General features: G+C 43.7%; 1 protein-coding gene across 1 annotated transcript in view; it reads left to right on the top strand.

Annotated features, from left to right (window-relative positions):
• Garem1 (GRB2 associated regulator of MAPK1 subtype 1) overlaps positions 1 to 20,981 on the top strand; it is a 172,798-nt gene that overhangs the window by 109,771 nt on the left and 42,046 nt on the right. The gene's annotated exons all lie outside the window — the stretch shown is intronic.

The raw sequence follows: 20,981 nt of genomic DNA, 5'->3' as shown, positions 1-20,981 counted from the left end.
ATTGCCAGTGAGCTGGGGAGGAGACAGGAGAAGCTTGCAGTGGGAGGAACACAGGTACTGTGGCAGGGACAGAAACTGAGAATAGCAGGTGCTTACATATACCTTGACTGCTGCCCTTGTGCCAGGCATGCCCAGCGTGGGCAGCTCATTGACTCTTACTTGTGCCTGCTGACTACTCAGGTGGACCAAGACAGTGCTCAAAATGACCCTACTACTTCCCACGAAGTTGCTGTACGTGTGTGCTAGGCAAATGTTAATGAGTTTCACCAAATATGATATGGGGCCTATGTTAAGTAAGAAGCACAGGATCTTCCTCACTGAACTGCCTGGCTTTGAAAGTACTCTGGGGCTTTTTCAGAAATCCCTTGTACAGACCCTCAGAAGCGGTGTCTCTCCACCTGCCTTCTGTTTGTCTCACGTTTTGCTGTCTTAGGGTATTTTCTAGATGGTGTGCCATCATCACCCTGATCCTTCTACCTACCTCCCAGTTGCTTGGATTACAGGGTTGTACCACCATACCTCCTTTGTACATGCCAGGGGAGCACTGTACCAACCGAGCCACATGCCCAGTCCTAGACAGTGCATCTTGTAAATTTTTTTATAATTTGTATATTATAAAAATAGAAAGTAGAAAAGTAAGCATCAGCGCTTGGGTCATGTGATCTGGAAGTATAGACACTGATGAAGTAAGTTAGCAGTATTTGCAGGGTAGACTGACTCAGAGGTTAGGAAACGCAATGCTAAACCCTGCCACCATGTTCCTGCTGCTTCAAGGCTTTGAATAAACACTATCCTGGCTGAGCTCTAGTTATTAGATCTGTAGGTAACAATATATGCCAAATAATTTAGGGCAGAGGGAGCGTGTAACAACAATACAGTGATGGGCACAGTTAACTGCCTACAGGATGGGTTGGCGGCCATGGTATAATTGACTACACACCCCTCTCACCACAGTAACCAAAGCTTTTGTTCACACAGCACTTGTTCCATTTATCCAGCAGACATTTCCAAGTATATATTATTCAATTATTTATTCTTCACTTCAATTAGTGTGTATTAAGAGATCGGGGATTCCAAAGAGACTACCCTCGGGGAGTCGTCTGCTACAGAGACCAAGACAATCAGGCAAACAATTCTGCTAGAATGGGGAGTTTGAATTGTATCCTGAGTGCTAAGAAGCCCGGCCAGGATTGCAGCCAGGGCCATGCTTATAGAAATAAGTTACATTTTAGAGTTGTTATGTTAGCACCAGTGTTGTGGGTGAGTGGAAAATAGAGCCAGATCACTATTAAGTGGAATGATGAAAACTGTTTCGGATCAGAACTCAGACAACAGAAATAGAGCAATTGAAATAGCTTCAGGGAGTACGCAGACTGCAGAGGCAATAAGATCCTGAATTTGAGCCCAGCCTGGGCTAGGCTACATAGGAAGTTGTAGGCCACTTTGACTACATAGTCAAACAAGTTCGGGGCACAAGAAGAGAAGGTGGGGTGGTTTAGAGTAAAATCTATTCCTTTCTAGGTCTGTGTATCCAGTGACTGCTGTGGATGAGTAAGTCTGGAAACTCCATAAACCACCTACTGAATTCTCTAGGTCATCCTGCCTCCGCCCCATGACCTTTAAGACTGTTTTCAGTCATCCTGTCTGCCAGCTTTGAGTCTGTGGTATGCTTCTTCTAGCTTGTGTGGTTAGTTAGCTAATGTGTTTTGCATTCAGCCAAGGAAATTCAAAAGACTGTCTCTGAAAGTCAGCAAAGGTAGGCATGCTGTCCAAGTTACAAATGGCAGGCTTGCTGAGTTCTCAGAACAATGATTGAACAAACCACTCACTAATTTTAGGCTGGGAGAGCATACAACACAAATTGAGTTTTCCATTGTACATAATGTCCTTCCTAGACATTCTATAGCCTTTGGAACTGTCTTCTGGCTTGCCAGCTCTTGGCCATCTTAAAGGCTCATATCCTCACTCATCATCATATTAAGTGTGGTCAAGAGTTTTGTTTTGAATATTTTAACTTTCTGCACTGGATCATCTGGACCTCAAAGGTTATGGGAGCTTAGCATATCTTTTTATGTCCCTAATGGAGCTGGGCAGCAGTAAGACTTGCATCCATGTTACACATGAGTGCATAAGCTGTGTAGTGGCACACAGGACCACAGAGGTCTCATGAGTTACCACCTTCAAGCTTGTACACAAGAACTGTAGTGTTCCATACTGCATCTTCATGGCTCCCACTTGTATGTATACATTTACCAAAAAGGACTAGTGTACATCAGATACATCCTGATCTGCTCCTGCTCACATGGGTGCAGTCTATAACTAAAGTTCCATTTGGTCTTTGACAGGAAATTTTCAGATGGCTTTTTGAGCCCCACTTCTGGTACTTTTTCAAACTTCCTAGAACTATGAACAAGCCATCAAGTGTATGCATATTTCACAGTGACTGATATCCATAGCACTATATACCCTCATACACTGCATATTTTTCTTAAATATAGATGTGCCCATTTATACCTACTACTTTGTAGACTGGCCCTAACTCCTACATTTCTCCATTGGATTTCCATGCAAATCTTTTCAACATGAAGAACTGATGGTATTACTGTTTTATAAAATAAATGAGAAAAAAAAAAAAAACAGCCCATTCCTCTAGAGGCACTATCCTGCAGAATTTTGAGCAGTTACAATTTTTAATTACTTGCTCTGAATCTGGAATTTAGCTAACTGCCTTATATATATTTACTAACTTTAATTAATCATAGCTATGAAATCAATAAAACAGGCCTCATTTTACAGATGAAGAAGGTATTTCCTGTTCTTGCCCTGGTTACTGGAATCCACCTAGCCAAGGCCCATGACTCTGGCAGTTTTTATAGTTTGTATCAACCTGACAGCATGTAGAATTACCTGAACAGACAAGCCTCTGGCCAGACCTATGGAAGATTTTCTTGATTGCCTTAATGGTTGTGGGAAGACTCATCTTAATTGTGGGAGGGCCATTTCCTGTCTGTGGTCCTGGGAGATGACCTCTAGCACGCCATTCATGGTGCCTTGCTTCTTGACTGTGGATGCAGTGTGACCAGTTCCTGCCATGACGACTGTCCATTCAGGGTTGGTGCTGCCAACTATGAACCAAAGTAAACCCCTTCTCCTTTAAGTGGCCTTTGCCAGGGCATTTTACCACAGCAGTACAAAGAGTAACCAGGCCAGTGGTCCACAAGCATGGTTGATTCCTAGTGCTAGATTCCTGGACTGTCTAATATCCTTATTCTGCTGCCAGCCCATAGAAACACCGTAACGGAAAACAGGTCACAGTTGATGTGGATTTGACTTGCTGGCACCTGTAACCACTATAAAGTCTATTTTAATAATAAATAACATGAACTCCTGCACTTATATTTTATAGGAATTGTGATGTTTTGCTCAGAACAAAAACACAATTAACAAACTTAAACTCAGTACAGATTTACAGCACACCATATCGCAGTGCTTTCATACATGCTATTCGTTTCGTTTTTAATAATAACATCCCAACGAGCCTTCATTACTGCTCAGTTACAGATAAAGAAACAGTGTCTCGGGCTGGGGAGATGACTCAGTCACCAAGAGTTTGTGTTACCCAAGCCTTAGAACCTGAGTTCAAGTGCTCAAAGCCTACGTAAAGAATCAGGCCTGATCAAACATACAGGAATAAGAGTGGGGATCCGTGGGTCTTGCTCTCTGCCGATGCAGGGGCCAGTGAGAGGCACTGTCTCAAGGAAATAAGGCAGAGAGTGATAGAAGCATCCTCTTCTGACCTCAGCACCAGGTAACACATACACACATATGAAACACAACGCACACACACATACACACGTCTGCATATATTCAGAAAGCCAGGCACTTGGGGGGGGGAGCACTAATGGGGAGAGCTGGACCTACAGGAAAAGCTGTTAGCCTCCTGTCCATGACTCTGGCAGTGCTAGCCTGTCCACTGTCTACAGAACTCCCCGCTGCTTGTGGGAGCACTGCCTGCCTCCCTAGCCAGCATCAGCCCAACCTGATGCTTGTCATTTGCATACTGTACTTGTGAATTTTAGATCCCGTAGGCATCAGCACAGAAAGCATTTCCTGAGTTGTAGCTGGAATTGTCTAGGGGAAGTCATGCATCTAAAGGAGGTATTCTATTATGCAGTCATTAGCATCTCGTTTAGGAACCTCTGATTTTCAGAATTAATTTCACAGGGAGCAGTGGAGTTACTTATTTATCAGGCATTTCTGAGAAATAAATACAAGAGATGGATACATGTAGTTCAAATCAAGACAGTTCATTACATCTGCTCTGGGTATTTAAGGAGTCCGGAGGTAATTGGACATAGTAATTGAGTTGTGGCATCTGAAGGTTTTCCCTGACGCTTGTTTTGGGTTGTGTTTTGCCTGAGCCTGTAATTGCGAAAACATTCTGCCATGGTGATTAGTTCCCAGTTTAAAATTGACTGTTTCATTAAAGGTAACTCCATAATGAGTCCAGCGAGGAGCCCAAGCTGTGTCCTTTAGCAATTGTACTTCCGTCTTCACTGGACCATGTGCCTACAGAGTGGCGTGAGTCACAGCCTTCATCCTCGGTCCTGTCTGAATTGCGAGAAGAGAGGAGGCTCAATTACACTGCCCTTAAGGTTCCTTCCAGATTTAGCATTCAGTGATTCTTTGGAATATTCACCAAATGGAGGTTCGAAAATTGATTCTGCTTTCACACTGAGAGAGAAGAATGCCCACGATTGAATGAAAGATTAGAAGCTGTGGAGAGGAAATAGTTGTGTTGAGTGAGTTCTTTTATTTGAAATCAGCTTTGGACTACTGGACAGGAAATTAAGTTCTTCCCTGGGTCATTAATCATTGTGCCAGTCTGAAGATTGGCAAGGGAGGGAGGTGCTATATTTGAGGAGGAAGGAAGAAGTGGGCAGAGGGAGCCCTCCTACAGCTCCGGGTCTGAGTGGGCATTCACAGGCAATGGTAGGATGGTCCAGACACTCGCTCTGGCACAGATGTCTGTGATATTTTTGTCCAATCCTCCTGATAGTTCCCATGCTTCTCCTGCCCAAACCTGTTTCCCACGTTCACCAAGAGGAGAGAAATGGATGGAAGAAGTATGGGATTTTCACTGAACACTGGCAGAGAGGTGACGGGCTCGTGGGGATCAAATTCCCTTTTCAGCTCCAGAGATGTCCTAAGGAGGAAGACAGGGGGGTGAGGATATCACTCAGTTCTACCCATATCAGCATCAGTAAGAAACTAAAACACCAACAGAAGCAAAGGGGCCAGTTGCACCATTTCAGGACAGCTGCTCCCCTTAAGACTTGCCATCTTCTGTCATATCTGATATGTGCCTTGTCCTCTTCCTGAGTGGAACACTAATTTGGGGAGAATCTCTTCTACGATTATAAAGTTGGATTTTCCTCAGCCTTTCTTCATTGTGATAGAAAGCTCTCCTGGCTCTTGTTCCCCCAGCCCCCACCCTGGCTCTTGCTTCCTAGCCTCCCACAACTCCCCAGTGTGGGACTGTGTCAGAGCTCTTGTGCTTCTCTGTTTATTTTTTCCTGTGAGGTGAGAAGTCTTGGTAAATAAAAAACTTGACAGTAGATCTTATTTCCACAAGAATAATAACTTTGACATCTCCAGGTGTCATGTGTCTCAAAGTTGTTCCCAGTAGACTCTAAATATACCTCTGAGCTTCCTCATCACCCATCAGACCCACCTGGGACGTGTGTCCCTCCTGGGCTGTGACTGACTAAGCCTTCTATAAGCCCTAGCTTACAGACTTTTCTGATGAGGATGTGACTAATTTGGGATGGGAATCAAAAGCGTTTGGCATAGTTAGACTTTGTGTGGGTTTTTGGTTCTGTCTCCCTTTCTCCAGACACCTGCTTCTTTCTAATTGGATTTCACAGTGGTCTTACTTGTTCTGCCCAGTGTGGGTCTCAGCATCTCCGACGAGTCCTGCCCTGACATACCCTCTATACACTTCATGGGTGGCCCTGGTGGTGGTGGCTTCCACACTTTAATAGGATCCATGTAGCCTTTGCTGCTCCCTCTGCTGATCCAGCCAGGGTGGTGATCTGAGTACCAGTCATAGCTGCCTCTATCTTCTTATTAACACCAGAGATGAAATCTAAGAGTTTCCCAGGCCAGGGAAAAAGAAAGCAGCATGAAACACAAATGTCGTTGTCAGCCTAGGAAGTATGGATCCCCTCCTCTTCTTTGATTGTCACTGTCACTGTTCTCTGTGTGCTAGACCACCATTAATCATTCATACTGTCCTCACGCGGTGGTATTACCAGGAGACAAAAGAGCCAGGAGGACCTGGGAAGTACACCGAGGCACTAGGGATTCACTGCAAGACCTCGGTAAAGGCTGTATGATTAGTATCGCGTTGAGAAACTTTGCAAGGGAATTATATGGAGAACATGACTCCTAGGAAGGGAAATCTGAAAGTACCTTTAACTTTTTTCATTATTTGGCTATTGGATTTGGCCCCCTGCATCTATTTTCTTCTTATTTTCTTATTTGTTACTATCCTGGACTTTTTTAATTGTATGGATCTGGGCTTATTTATTCTCAGGAAATGAATACATTTTTACAAAAGCCCTTTATACAGATCAAGTTTAATCAATAAATGTATTGTTAGTAAAAACAGACAGCAGGGGATAATAAGTCCCATCCCTGAAGAACTCAGTGCTATATTGTACCCCATTATAGGCTTACCCTGTACTCTACCCCACTATAGGCTTACCCTGTGCTGTACCCCACTATAGAATTACCCTATGTGATCATCACAGAATACTATCAGATGCTGTCTTAGGTAAACATCATGACCAAAAGCAACTTGAGGAGGAAAGCTTTAAGCCGCAGCTCAAACCTGGCAAACCTGGAGTCAGGAATTGATACAGAAGCCATAGAACAGTTCTCTATGCTGGCCTGCTTCTCATGGCTTGCTCAACCTGCTCTCTTATGGAGCCCAGGACCACCAGCTCACTGATGCTCTCACCCACAGTGGGCTAGACACAATGATCCCCCATCTATCACTAATTAAGAAAATGCCCTACAGGCTTGCCTACAGCCTGATCTTATGGAGGTATTTTCAATAGAGGTTCTCTCCTCTCAAATGACTCCAGGTTGTGTCAAGTTGACATAAAACTAGCCAGCACAGATAGCAGCAAGAGGCTTCTGTGCAGGACCTGGGCTCTGTGCAGGCAGCACTCTTTCCCTCCTCTGCAGACATCTAAAGACTGACCTGAATGGCTGTAATCTAGGTTTCCTGGCGGGATGAGTCCCTTGGAGAGTTTGTGCTTGCGATCTCCAGTCGTGTCTTTTCTCCTTGCTTTTCAGAGATTTGCTTCTGTTTGGCATCCACCTTTGGCTCTGCCTAGAGGAGGACTGAGAATTTTAAGGCTCAAGTAGCTTTGCCACTAGATTTTCAAAGGGTGAAAGAAGGTGCCAGGGGGACTTTGCCGCACTCAGACCACCTTAGCTCTAAAGTCTCGCATGGTGGCACTGCTTAGCAAATACTTGTGGTGCACAAGTTCACTGGGTAGTGTTAGAGATCCAGCCCAGTTATAGTTCCCATGTACAACCCAGAGAAACACTGCACAACTGGCCTCTGTCCACAGAACCTGTGACAGGTTTTCTAAAACCATGATCGGCAGATGCCCTCGTCATAAGAACTCCAGCTTTCTATATGAGGGATTGCAAGCAGAGTGGCGTCTAGGTGACGTGCATGTCAAATTGACAAGACTGTTGGGGCAGCAGCAGCATTTGGTAGATGTAGTCCAGACCGTTCAGACGGGCCCCTGTCGTCAAGCCCTGTAAACAGACTGTCTGCTGTTGGTCCTTCCCACTCAAGGGCTTCTGCTTATTCTCATCTCTCTCCTGTTCCTGTTCCTGTTCCTTTGCTTCCTCCTCCTCTTCCTCCTCCTCCTCCTCCTGCTCCTGTTCCTGCTCCTCGTCCTCCTCCTCCTCCTCCTGCTCCTGCTCCTCCTCCTCCTCCTGCTCCTCCTCCTGCTCCTGCTCCTGCTCCTGCTCCTCCTCCTCCTCCTCCTGCTCCTCCTCCTCTCCTCCTCCTCCTCCTGCTCCTGCTCCTCCTCCTCCTCCTCCTCCTTTTCTATATGTTTCCAGTTGGTTATTTCATCATCTGAGCTTTAAGGCATCTAAAGAAAAAGAACTCCCCTAGACAACTTGACTGTCTGCTTTCTCTAGTTCTGCAGAGCCAGCCCACCACCAACCTTTGCTGAATTTTTTAGTCTCTTGTCTCCTCTGTTGATGCCATTGCAATATGCCCCTCTGACAATGGCAGAGGTCTAGGTGTGTAGTATTGCATCACTTGGTAAGAGTGCAAAATGCTTCCTGCCACCCCACACCTGAATCAAGCTTTGGTGGCTAGCTGGAGCCCTAGACACACATTTTAACACGATATCCAGAGTAACTTTACATTTAACAACTGCAAGTTTCTATGACTCCTTAGAATTTACCCGTTACTTATTTTACTTTGTATAGCAAGCTCCAAGGTAAGTCCATCCATCCATTACTGTTTGGGCCACACTCATGAGTTTTCATCGCTATCCCTAACTGTTGAACATACTTTTGAACCAATTACTGAAAGCTATTTCCATTTTTATCAGTTCTCTGAGACTAATGATTTCATCTTGATCTGCTTAGGAACTCATAGTCTATAAAGAAAATGTCAGGTTCTTTACAACCCCTGACCCAGCTGAGAAGTCTCCACTGCTCCACTGGAAGACGGGACTTTCAAAGACGAGGGAGAAACAGAATTCTGTGTGCTATAGTGTTTGCCTAGACTCTGCAATCTGGCGACAGTCCTTTCAGAAAGCTGGCCCTAGGCCTATGTGGAGTTTTCAAGGGAACACTAGCAGTGAGCAGTAGAGCAATTCTCAAAAAGGAATTTTGATTTGTCCTCAAACTCAGTGCTCTAAGACACTGTGAATTATTCCCTCTGTCCTCTGCCTCTTTCCTTCTATATCAAATGCTGATTTTGAAAAACAGCCATAAGTTTTCTTTCCACAAATAAAAGAATGGGGGAGGGGGACTATTTTATTCCAATTTATTGTGGTCACTTTCTTTCTTCCCACTCAGCCACATGCAGCCAGTTAAATATGTTTATTGAGCCTTGTGTCTCTGCAAGTGCTTTTGAAAAGGTAATTTCTGTGCACATATTTTAAGGTGTGGTATAGGTGTGTGCTGCATATGATACACGTGTGCATGTGTGCATGAGTAAATACTTGGAGACCAGAGGAGGACTTTGGGCATCTTCCCAGTCACCCTCTATCTTGTTCCCTTGAGATAGGATCTCTCAGGAAACCTGGAGTTAGGTTTTTCAGCTAGGCTACCTGGCCAGACAGCTCCTCTAATCCTCCTATCTACGTGCAACTTCGCACCCCACCTCCAGTGATGAGGTAAGGGTCTGCAGTCATACCCAACCTTCTCCCTGGACTCAGATCCAATCTCAGGTCCCTGTCATGTACTCCAACCCACTGAGCAACCTCCCCAGCCCGCAAACATCTTTAATTTATGAAAAGTGGATAGTGTTTTAAATCTCTTTTTCTGTTTTTTTCTTTTTCATTCAGCACGATCCAGCCTTGCTTCAGATCCAGTTTCTTTTTTCAGGACAACATCATGATAAGCAACATCATGCTGTAGTGACAGTCCCTCATAGGCTGTCCCCTATGTTCCTATGTAAATGTCTTTGGTACTTACATATAGCAGTAGAATTCCTGGGTGTTACATACACAATTAGTCATACACAATTTACAATCACTTTCTGCATATTCTGAAACTTTGAGAGCATCATCACCATCAAAATAACAAATAACTTAGTCTCACAACTGAGTCTTTGCATTCTACCCACAGAGGGACATTGTGTCTTGTGGACTGATAATTGATATTTTCTATGATACACTGTAAACAGAACCATACTTTATGTGTTAATTTGTACTTGACTTTTCACTATAGCTTTTTAAATATCATGAATTCGGAAGATAGCCTTCTGAACTATCCCAGACACTTTAAATGTTCTTTATTTTTCTTTTAAAAGGAAAAAATTTTAAAGTTCAAAATGAAAAAAAAAAAAAGTTGATTCCTTTTGATGATATCAGAAATTACAGTGTGAATTATATCACTATTAATCTTTTAAATTCTTTTCTAGTAATTTCTATTCATTAAAAGCCTGATCATACATTAGAAACAAGAGTATTGCTTTTTATTTTCAGGTGTGGTGATGCTCAGCCATAATCCTAGCACACAGGAGACTGGGCTAGCCTGGACTACACAGTCAAACAGGGAAGGGAAGTTGGAGGAGGAGAGGAAGGGAAACAGAAGGAACAAAAGTGTTTTTGCTTATATTGCATCTGTTCATATTTGGTCCTCTCTGCAAGCACCCCCCACCTCGGCCTTGTTGATCCCATCACACAGCCTGCCAGCAGCCCAGTTTACATAATTGCCCTCCTTGGATAGAATATTTTAAGGAGTCCTGTCCTCCACACGAACTACAGCCTGTTTAACATGGAACAGGGTCAACCTGAAAGGCACCAGAGAATGCCCAGTAAGCTAGTTCTTTGCAGAACAAAAGTGGAGGCATTTGGAGGAAAATGAAATATTGGAGCAAGAACAGGGGCAGTTCATGAGCAAAGACTAAAGCGGGGGCGGGGGCGGGGGGGTCCTTTGGTGAGGAGGTAGATGGGGAAACTACTTGCTGTTGTGAGAGGGGAAGGATGGGGAGGCGAGGGAGGAGAAGGAGGAAAGTGTGTATGCAGAAGCATTCAGGTTAACTAAGCACTTTCAAGAAAGTGAAATTGCAAACCAGCTGAGTAGCCCTAGAGCTGTTCAGGTCTCCAGTTCATTTGTTCGTTTGTTCTTTCTTCCTTCATTTCTTTCTTCCTTTCTCTCTCTCTCTTTCTCTCCCTTCCTTCCTTTCTTTCTTTCCTTCTCTCTTCCCTTCCTTCCTTCCTCCCTTCTTTCTTTTTTCTTTTTTTCTTAATTTCTTTTTTCAGTAATTTATTCATTCACTTTTTATCCTGATGGAAGCCCCGCCCTCCTCTCCTCCTAGTCCCACCCTTACAATCCCCCCCCTTTCTCTTCAGAGAAGGGAAAGCCGCCACCACCACCCCCCCACCCCCCCCCCACCCCCGCGCCCTTGGTAATAGAAAAGCATTTAACAAGAATGAAGAGGCTTTCCATAATCTAGGGCCTTTTCATCTTACTGGTTTTTAAGATTTCTTTCTACAACTATGATTGATTCTTAATCAGAGTAGGACCCTAGTCCATAGTCATTGGGTCACAAATGTATTTTAAGCATGAGACCCTTGGATTTGAATTGCTCTTCTCCAGGTGAACAGAGAGTTTAGTTGGCAGCTGGTCATCAAAACAGATTATACTTGGCATTGTTTCCCCCAATCTCTGTCTCTTCCAAAACCAATAAGGTAGCTGAGAACTGCCCTAAATCCCTCCTGTTTCTTTCTCTCAGCTCTCCTCTTTCCATCTAACCTCCAACTATGTCATTTCTTCGTCTATATCAAATTCACAGAACTTTCTGATGTCTTGTATTCTGCAGGAACTTTCCCTGGATCTATGTCAAGAGACAAGGCCTTTCTTGTGTCATGAGAAAGGCTACGTGGTTGCACCTGTTTCCACTGATAACACACATACCTTCATCCCACATTTTGATCCCACACTGAAGAATGCATTCATTCACCAAGCTTTTATGTCACTGTGCTGAGCTCTGTCTACATAACTAGTCAGCCTAGTGAGTCTAACATCAGTATTTCCAACCTGTATTATGCAACTAGGGAGCAAATGTGTCTATGAAATTATGACAACCAAAATTCCACTGTGGGTGAAGAGGCCAGGATTTGACTGTAGCAGTCCACACACTCTGCTGTGCAGAGATGGATAGGCATAGTGATAGCCAGAAGGCCATCCTGTGCTGAGCCGAGAGAATAGAACATGCCTGCCTGATGGTGACCTTCCATATCGCTACCTTACCAGATGAAGCACTTGAAGGACCTGCCTTGCCAATTTAGGGGGCGATTTCTCATACTCCCCTACCCCGACATGTACGTACCCTCCCTGTTACCAGCATCCCAACCAATCAGGTTGGCCTGTTTGATGAATCTACCTTAGCACATCATCATCCAACGTCCATAGTTCACCTTAGGGTTTCTCTTGGTGGTGGACACCCTCTGTCTTTGGACAGACCATACAGACCAGTTCCACCATTCTGTTGTGCAGAGTGCTTTCACTGCCTGGCCCCTGTATTCCCTTCCCCACCCCTGTCACCACCGGTCATTATACCCTGTGTACAGTATAGCCTTTTCAGAATGTCATGTGGTTGAAATCATATTGGCATCTCTAACACAGTAGCATGGATTTAACGTTCTTCCGTGTCTGTTCAGAGCTCCAGTACATTACTATTCCTACCTAAGGAATTTGGGGGGAATGTATCCTCTCTCTCCAGAAACACAACACGAGGCAATATGTGTTTACTTTGTTATTGCTGTATTTGAGTGGACGGAGCCCATTAAGTGTCTGCTTTGCAGTGTGTTTTTGAGACCCATCATTTGTCTGTACATGGAGTTTTAATCACTCCAGTTTTGGCAGAGTTTGAAAACTAGCTCTTCTATAACCAGGGCATTTTTCCCCTAATGAGAACCACAGTGTGAGCAGCTGTTTGTCTCACTGTCTCTCTTCTGTGGTCCCACCGGTGTGTGGGAGTTCACTGTTGGCTGGGGAAGAACGAGTGAGCCAGTAAGAAGCCAAGAGTGGGGTCAAGTTTCAACAGAGGGAAAAAAAACGATAGAATAGTAGAATCCTTGTGTGTTCCTCACCACCCTCGCTCTCCGGTCATGACGCTAGCTTTCTGCTTCCCCTTTAAACACTTTCCTATGGCATGGAGGAGAAGCATGTGTCACACAAGCTCCAGGACTTCCACGCAGATGCACACTCACGCTTTCATTTTTGCCTGTCAGTGTAAAGTGACAGTATAGCCTGTGTAGTGCACACCTGCATTTTGTGCGTCTATGCCTGTATGGTGTTCCAGCCCGTCACCTGGGCAGAAAGTGTGGATGTTTGTATGTACTATCTTTTCCTTGTATTGATTTTTATGTCCTGCTTTCATTTCTTAATGTTTCTCTCTGTCTTTCTCACTCCCAGTCTCTTCTCCTAATTTTCTGGCTACCTTTGTTTTTCCCTTTACTTTTCATACAATCTAACTAAAATTAACAAAAAAAAAAAAAAAAAAAGCTTTATATTAGGTACTCTTGACTTTTATGTAGATAGTAGGTCATTTTGTTATATTTCTCTTTTTTTAAGAACCCAGCTCGAGTAAAGTTGATTTTGATATATTGGAACCTACTTTTTTAATGTATCATTTTGCTTTTTAGTAGAAGTAGCTGCTCCATTCAGGCTGCACTAGCCACTGTGCCAGAAATTATAAGTGGATGGCTGTTTCTACTTCCACAGAAAGGGGTCAGTCCCAGTCACACCGTAGGCCTCCCATGCTTCAGTTGACTATAGCACACTTACATGAAGCACGGCCTAATCCTTTACCCAATTTCAGGTCACTTTGGGAATTAAATGAGACAATCTGAGTAAACTTTCAAATTTTATCAAAGACAGTTCATTGACTAAATTAATGGTAATGACCCATCTGCTACTAGCTTTCTTTATACTCTCCCAGCAGGAGGTGAGGCACCTACCTCAGCCCATCGCTCTCATCCTCAGAAGCATTGCTAGCAACAGCAGATTCAGGTCAGAACACAGCTACAATCCCAGATTTACTCCTGACTCACACAGACCAAAGCAAATTCTTCAATCTCTATAGGCTCCGTCCATGTCACTGCCAGTTCAATATGTAATAATCCAGCCTGTCCCAGGCCTGTTGAAGAGGATGTCTGCCCAGGCTCACTGTGAGGAAATGTCCTGGGAAAGCTCTGATGCCGAAGTCAGGCCTTCTCCTTTCCATTTTGTCTTTCCAAAGCTGATGGAGTCTGTTAAGGAGCCACTCAGACGGGTGTGATTCTCTAGGTCTTTGTCTGGGTTAGCACCAGCACTTTTTAACTTCAGAGTTTTTTGACTAGTGATTTCTTTCTGCCTTGTTTTAGTTTCTATTCTCAGCAGAGATGTGGGCCTTTGTATTGAGATCTGTCCTTTTCTTTATCCTCTTAACCCCAAACCACAGCCTTAGGAACTAACTAGACCTAATACAGAGAATCCAAGTTAGAATGCGAAGGGCCAGATCATGGAAGGCACTTAGAGATTAGGGAGCTGTTATATTTTTTCTGTCGTTTATTATACGTGTGTTTATGGAATGCTCTGGTTCGCAAGGGACATGGATTTAGGTTGGATGCTAAGGTGTAAAATGTAGTGACCGAAGGGGAAGGATGGGGTGGGATTAACAGTGGAAGCCTTAATATCCCTATAAAATAATGTAGGAAGCCAAATAGATGCAATGAGTGCTGAGGACAGAAAGACTCCAGGAAAAGAGCATGGGCGAGTTAGAGTGAACTGGAACTCAGTACAATAGGATGAAAACAGTGGTGAGATTGCCATTATGAAGGGTTAGCAGCCACGTTCAACTATGAGACCATATTAGGTCCAACCTTTTACTGGAACACTTTCTAGTAATACTGAAGAAACAAAAGACCAATGACATGCTGTGAAAAATACAATTTTTCCTTTAAAAAGAAAAACTAGGAAAGCCATTTTCGGAGTTATAGACTAGCCTGACTCATTGAAACATCTGTCCCAAAATTATGCTGTAATTATGCAACTATAAATCCATGTAGATCTAGGTTCATTCAAAGCTGGAGCATCACAGTGGAAAGTGATTGTCTGACCTGTTTTATATAAGGCCCAATGGAAGAAGCATAAGTAGAAATATGCACAAATTATTTACAATAATCTATTTTTACCTCATGTCTTTTTTTTTTTTTTCCAAGACAGGGTTTCTCTGTGCAGTCCCGGCTGTCCTGGAACTCACTCTGTAGACCAGGCTGGCCTCGAACTCAGAAATCCACCTGCCTCTGCCTCCTGAGTGCTGGGATTAAAGGCATGCGCCACCACTGCCCATTTACCTCATGTCCTTTTGAGGGATAGTTGTTTTTTTGACTAGTGATTTCTTTCTGCCTTGTTTTAGTTTCTATTCTCAGCAGAGATGTGGGCCTTTGTATTGAGATCTGTCCTTTTCTTTATCCTCTTAACCCCAAACCACAGCCTTAGGAACTAACTAGACCTAATACAGAGAATCCAAGTTAGAATGCGAAATGCCATCTTGTAACATTTCAAGTTTGGTGTGTGTGTGTGTGTGTGTGTGTGTGTGTGTGTGTGTGTTGCATGCTTATGTTCATGTTTGAGTGTGTATATGTGTACAGGTACACGAGCATGCATGGGCATGTGGAGGCCAGAGGTCAACACTGAGTGTCTCCCTCAATCCCTCTCTACCTTATTGGGAAGACATAGTCTCACAGTATTTCTGGGGCTTTCTGGTTCACCTAGATCGGATGGCCAGTGAGCCAGGGACACTCCTGCCTGTCCTTCCGCAGCATGCAGAGTACAGGAACACATTGATATGCTGCTCATTTATATAGACTCTGGGGTGCAGGCTAGCTCTTCATGCGTGTGCAGTAAGCACTTTATAGCCTGAGCCATCTCCCTAGTGCATTTTTATTTTTAAAATCATGTTTAAGATCAGTACAAAGTTCAAAATTGAAAGTAAGAAAATTGATTTTTAAATCTCCAAGATATCAAATAGTAATTACTTTGAAAATAATTGTGTTATCTTTTTTTAAAAAAATCCCAGTTAAAATCCCAGTGAAAGGGTAAATTGATGGGCGTTAATGGTTTTCCACTAAACTATTAGGCAAACATGAGGTTGGCAAAGTGTGAGTGGGCACAAATTTGTACTTTGACAGGAGGAAGAATTAAAATGCGCTTGCCTTTTGGCCCAGCAAGTTCTCATTTTGGCATCTTCCCACCAGTGTCCTTGAACTAAACACTCAGAACCTTCAGTTCCAGAACACTGACTGGCATCTCTGTGACTACAAAATACTAGAATAAGCCTGACGCCCGTCAGGAAGATGCTGTTTAAGTTGGTGATGGCACATGTTGGAGTCTGATTCTGTGCAGCTCTTCCAAAGAATGAGGCAGCTTGTACACATGTGGAACTGTCTATTCTGTTCGGTGTTTGGGGAGGAGTGGTGTTAGGCACATGGCTGGACTGTGTCAGGCACTCTTGAACTTGATGTAGGATGTAAGTATATGGACTTCCAACATTGGTAGAAGCAGACACATGCATGGAAACGGTTAGCTGCTGGTGGTGACAGTAACAGGTGTGTCTCTCTCCAGGTGAAGTCCTGCTCTTCATTCCAGCCTAGGAAAGCTCTAACCTGCATCTACATGCAGATAAAAACAGGAATTCTCTGCTAGGAGAGGTTGATAATAATTACAGACTCCCACCCAGCCTTATTTATTTATTGGGAAGTGGCTTTGGTTTGTTGTTTTATTCATTGGGAATGGCTTATTTCTTCACCTGGGGAAATGCCCCAGTGGTTCAAAGGTTTACATATTTGAGCCATTTAAAATACATCGCTGAACAAGTTGTACTTTTATGCCTGAATCCCAGGATCAGGGAGACAGAGGCAGGAAGAGCAAGAGGCCAAGGTCATCTTCTATTTAGCAAGTTGGTAGCCAGTCTAGTAAGCATGAGATCTTGTCGCAACAATGAATCTGTTAACCAACTAAAAAGCATTTCTGCACAGTGGCCTCAAGCCCATCCAACCTAATGCTGGTAGTCTGTCTCTGAAAGGTGTGAGAGAAGAAAAGTCGGCCCATTCCCTGTTCCAAAGGCACATACATAGTGCTTTATGCCAGTGAGGTAACTGTCCCTGAAGAACACAGACCTGTCCCTTCCTAGCACTGTAGACATCCGGGGCTCTCTTTGCTTAGCCTTGGGTCGTGCAAGCCTTGGACTATGTTTGTATTCCTAGTGCTCCTCCATTCTTCTCTGCTTTATCCTCCTGGGATGGTTTCTGCTCTTTAACATTTCCTACAGCAGGGGTGGGGACATCAGTAGAGTGTTGTTCACATGAGTTATGGTCGCATGATGGATACTATAATATAAGCCTTGGGTCTTACCTTGCTTTTTATTTATACACAATAAGTATAGCTCTGTCCCTACAGAATGGCCCACAGTTTTTAAAAAGTGCTTTAAAAATAAAATATTTACCTCTGGCCATGCTCACTGTCACAGTGATGGGGATCTATGTATGGAACCTGGTCTTCATTGGGCACAGAATGAACTCTGGCTAATAGTTACCCTAAGACTTCCAGCCAGAGGCAAATTAGACTAGCACTGTACTTCCTCTCAGTCTCCCTGCCTCAGTTTGCACTGTTGTACCCTCCCTGTAAGGAACAAGTGTTGCTTCTCTTTTACATGTCTGGCACAACCTTCCCCTGTAAGGAAAGAACGGGTATAGGATGGCCCCTTGGTATTATAAGGGTGCTAGAACTTAGATGTCAAGGGAGAACTCGGGGCCTCTTGGTTATGTTTAATATAGTATGTATTGTGACGTTCACCACTATGTCTGCCTTGAGGGGCGTGTAAAAAATGACTCTTTTCTAAATGATGCTTAACTCCTAGTCAACATGTTAATTAGGAAGTGGAGTTTTAGAAACAACACATGGGAAAAAGCTTGAGTCTTTGTTTCTAAACACCATGTTAGAATCATTTAAACTCTGGTCAATGAGCGTGTCGTTGATGTTGGATTAGTTTCTGGGAGTTTCAGGGACCACAGATGGGCCAGGTCTCACAATGGAGACGTTTTATGAGATCATCAAAGCTGTTGAAAGACAATGCAGCTTCCTCTGTCTCTAAGAACGGAGCTTGACAGTAACATCTCAGAACAGATGTTTCCACAGCCTCCACATGTTTTTATTTGGTGGCACAAAAGACTATGTTATTCATGAAATGGTCTGTTAGAGAATTAGTTCCCCTGGGTGGGGGTCGTGGGAATATGTGTTGTATAAATTGATTTTACTTTTGGCAGGAGACTGGCCCTTAACTTAGCCAGTTCGCAAGGTTGGGCTTCAACAAGATCTGATTTTCAGGCCACAGAGTCACAGAGGATGTAGCAATGACATGGCCTAGCATCTTCCTCAAAGTGTATCAGAGACCATCATACCATTCATAAAAAAGTAGAAGCTGAATAAAACCACAGGACCCTGGTCTTGCAAAGCACTGGCAGAAGCTGGGGTGTTCCTATGGCCGGTTACTTACATCATCATCCCAGTACAAGCCCACTTGTGCAGCTCACGGATTTTGATTTTAGATAGCCATTTAAAGGGAAACTGCCGTTCTGAGATGCTGGCAGCACCGGGTATGGTTTCAGGATCTTCCAGGAGATCTTAGTGTGACTCCTCAGTCATATAGACTGAGAGCTGATCATTTTCATTTCTGATGTCTTACTTGGTGACTGTCCTGGTCTGTACTTTGTACACTGTCTAGCAGGACAGACTTCAGCAGACTATCCCAAGGGCCACCTCTGACCTGCCGCCTGCTTTTGTAAGAGTGCTCTGAGGGGATCCTCTGTCCACTGTGCACTTTCTGTGGCTGCTTTTACATTTTGTTACCAGGAGCCACTTAGCTCGTGAAAGCTAAAATAGTTACAGAAAAGTGTGCCAACCACTGCAGTAGGAAGTTACACACATACTGTGATTGAGCCCATGAAGAAGACGTTTGATCCGTACACTCAGGTGACAGAGACAAAATGATCACAGGGCCAGCAGAGCCTACACAGTAAGACCCTGTCTCAAAAAATAACACCAAAGAAGAAAAGGAAGCATATGTAAGGTTTTAGTAAATTAGATTTTGAAGTCATTTGGAGAATATAAGAACTATAAATAATTGGTGTTAGATATCCTGTCACAAGAGAGTAGTTACTAAAGTTATACACAGACAAACATGAAAACCAAAATCTCACAGAATGATCCGAAAAGCATTCTAAGATGAAAATAATGTTTTTCTGATGTGTAGTATGTTCTGATAATAAGAGCTATACTGTATTTAGCTGTTGATGTATTTGTTTCTCTCTCATCTGTATTCAGTTCCCAAAGCCATAAGGAAGAAAAAAAAAAGGACTGGGAATAGCGTTGTACTCTAGAGCATTTGCCTAGCATACAGGAGGCCCTGGGCTTATTTCCCAGAAAAGCATATACACAGCCCTTATTAAAAAAAAAAAAAAAAGGTATCATGGCAAGTGGGCAGGGATGGGGAAGAAGAAAGAAAGAAAGGGGGGGGGGACAGAGGGAGAGAGGAAAGAAAGAAAGAAAGAAAGAAAGAAAGAAAGAAAGAAAGAAAGAAAGAAAGAAAGAAAGAAAGAAAGAAAGAGAGAGAGAGAGACAGGGAGAGAGGAAAGGAAGGAAGGAAGAAAGAGAGAGAGAGAGAGAGAGAGAGAGAAAGAGAGAGAGAGAGAGAGAGAGAAAGGGAAGATGTTGTAAACCTCCTTATTTCATGAGCCATGCATTGGATTTCAGAGATTTAATGCAACAGCTAAGGGGGGGCTTATTTGGTGAAGTGCTTAGAGGACCTGAACCAGAACCCACATAGAGACAATGAATTAAATGGTGAATGCCTGTAACCCCAGTGCTGAAAAGCAGAGACAGAGGCTTGCTGGCCAGGCAGCCAGACCTTGTTGGTGAACCCCAGGCTGCAGTAATAGATCCTGTCTCAAACAAGGTGGAAGGTACCAGAACACACCAAGGGTTGTCTTCTGGCATTCGTCCAGGTACACACACACACACACACACACACACACACACACACACGTACAAATGAACATGAAATAACTTTGTGATGGTTTTATTTTTCCAGTCTAGAACTATAGACTTAAATCTGCTGCTAAAACTGATTTCACCCTGTCTTTTCTGCCTTTGTTAGTGTGGCTACTAGAAAATGTACATAGCTCAGCTTGAGCAGCCACTAGCCACTTACTGGGTGTTTGAGCTACATACAGGTCCCACCTCACCTTACTAAAAGCTTCCCAAAACGCTGACCACAGCTTCTAATCAACTATAATGGTAGACCTGAGCAGATGACATTTGCAGATTTTCATCAAACTGTTTCCTGATAGCTTGATTCACATTTGGCTTCCAAATCTGTACTGTCTCATTCATATAATACATTACAAACTATAAATCACCATTACAGGTAGTTGGGGATATTGGCAGATATTTGAAGTCTCTGTCAGATGTCCTATTGTCACAGTCACGTAAATATAAATTTTAACTCCCACAGGCAAGTGTTTTGGCTTCACTCATCTCCTAACAGAGAGACTGTCCTGTCTCAGCTTGAAAGATAGTTTAGGGTGTATCTGATCTGTTCCTTGGCTGGGCTGGCTTCTGAAAAGTAACCTTGAGCTTGTCTAGAGCATCCAAGTGATGCTTTTTAAGTAGGTCACTCTCCTTTGTGGCTTTTGAACTAATTCCCCCCAGAGTCACAACTTCATCCCCATCAGAAACATGGATGTCACTACATCTCCACTGTGTCTCTGCCTTCCCACCCAAGATCTTTGGTATCTTTCCTAACCAAGAGGCCCAAGAACAGGCGTAGGTTCACTCCCTTGCATATCCTTCCTCCTGCCTCACTTCCCATACTCACTGGCGACCTCATAGCCATGGCAGAATCTGATTGTAAATCTCTGCCTACTTCACGCCAGCCCCTCTGCTCTCTCTGGCTTTGGTCTTAATTCTTGGCCAAGCTCAGCCAGTGCTGGCTTTAATGTTGCTCAGCAGTCACATCACATCATAGTTTTCTGTGGGCACCTGAAAATCTTCTCTCTAACCTCCAATGCTTCCGTTTCAACATTGTTCTAACTGACAGCTTTTCTCCACCTCTGGCTGGAAAACTTGAGTCAGGAAGAGAAAGCCAAGCCCAGCTTGTT

Source organism: Mus musculus, chromosome 18 (genome assembly GCF_000001635.26).
Source record: "Mus musculus strain C57BL/6J chromosome 18, GRCm38.p6 C57BL/6J".
NCBI classification, from domain to species: Eukaryota; Metazoa; Chordata; class Mammalia; order Rodentia; family Muridae; genus Mus; species Mus musculus.
Note: the sequence above shows the minus strand (reverse complement) of the source record. Positions and strands in the feature narration are given on the sequence as shown.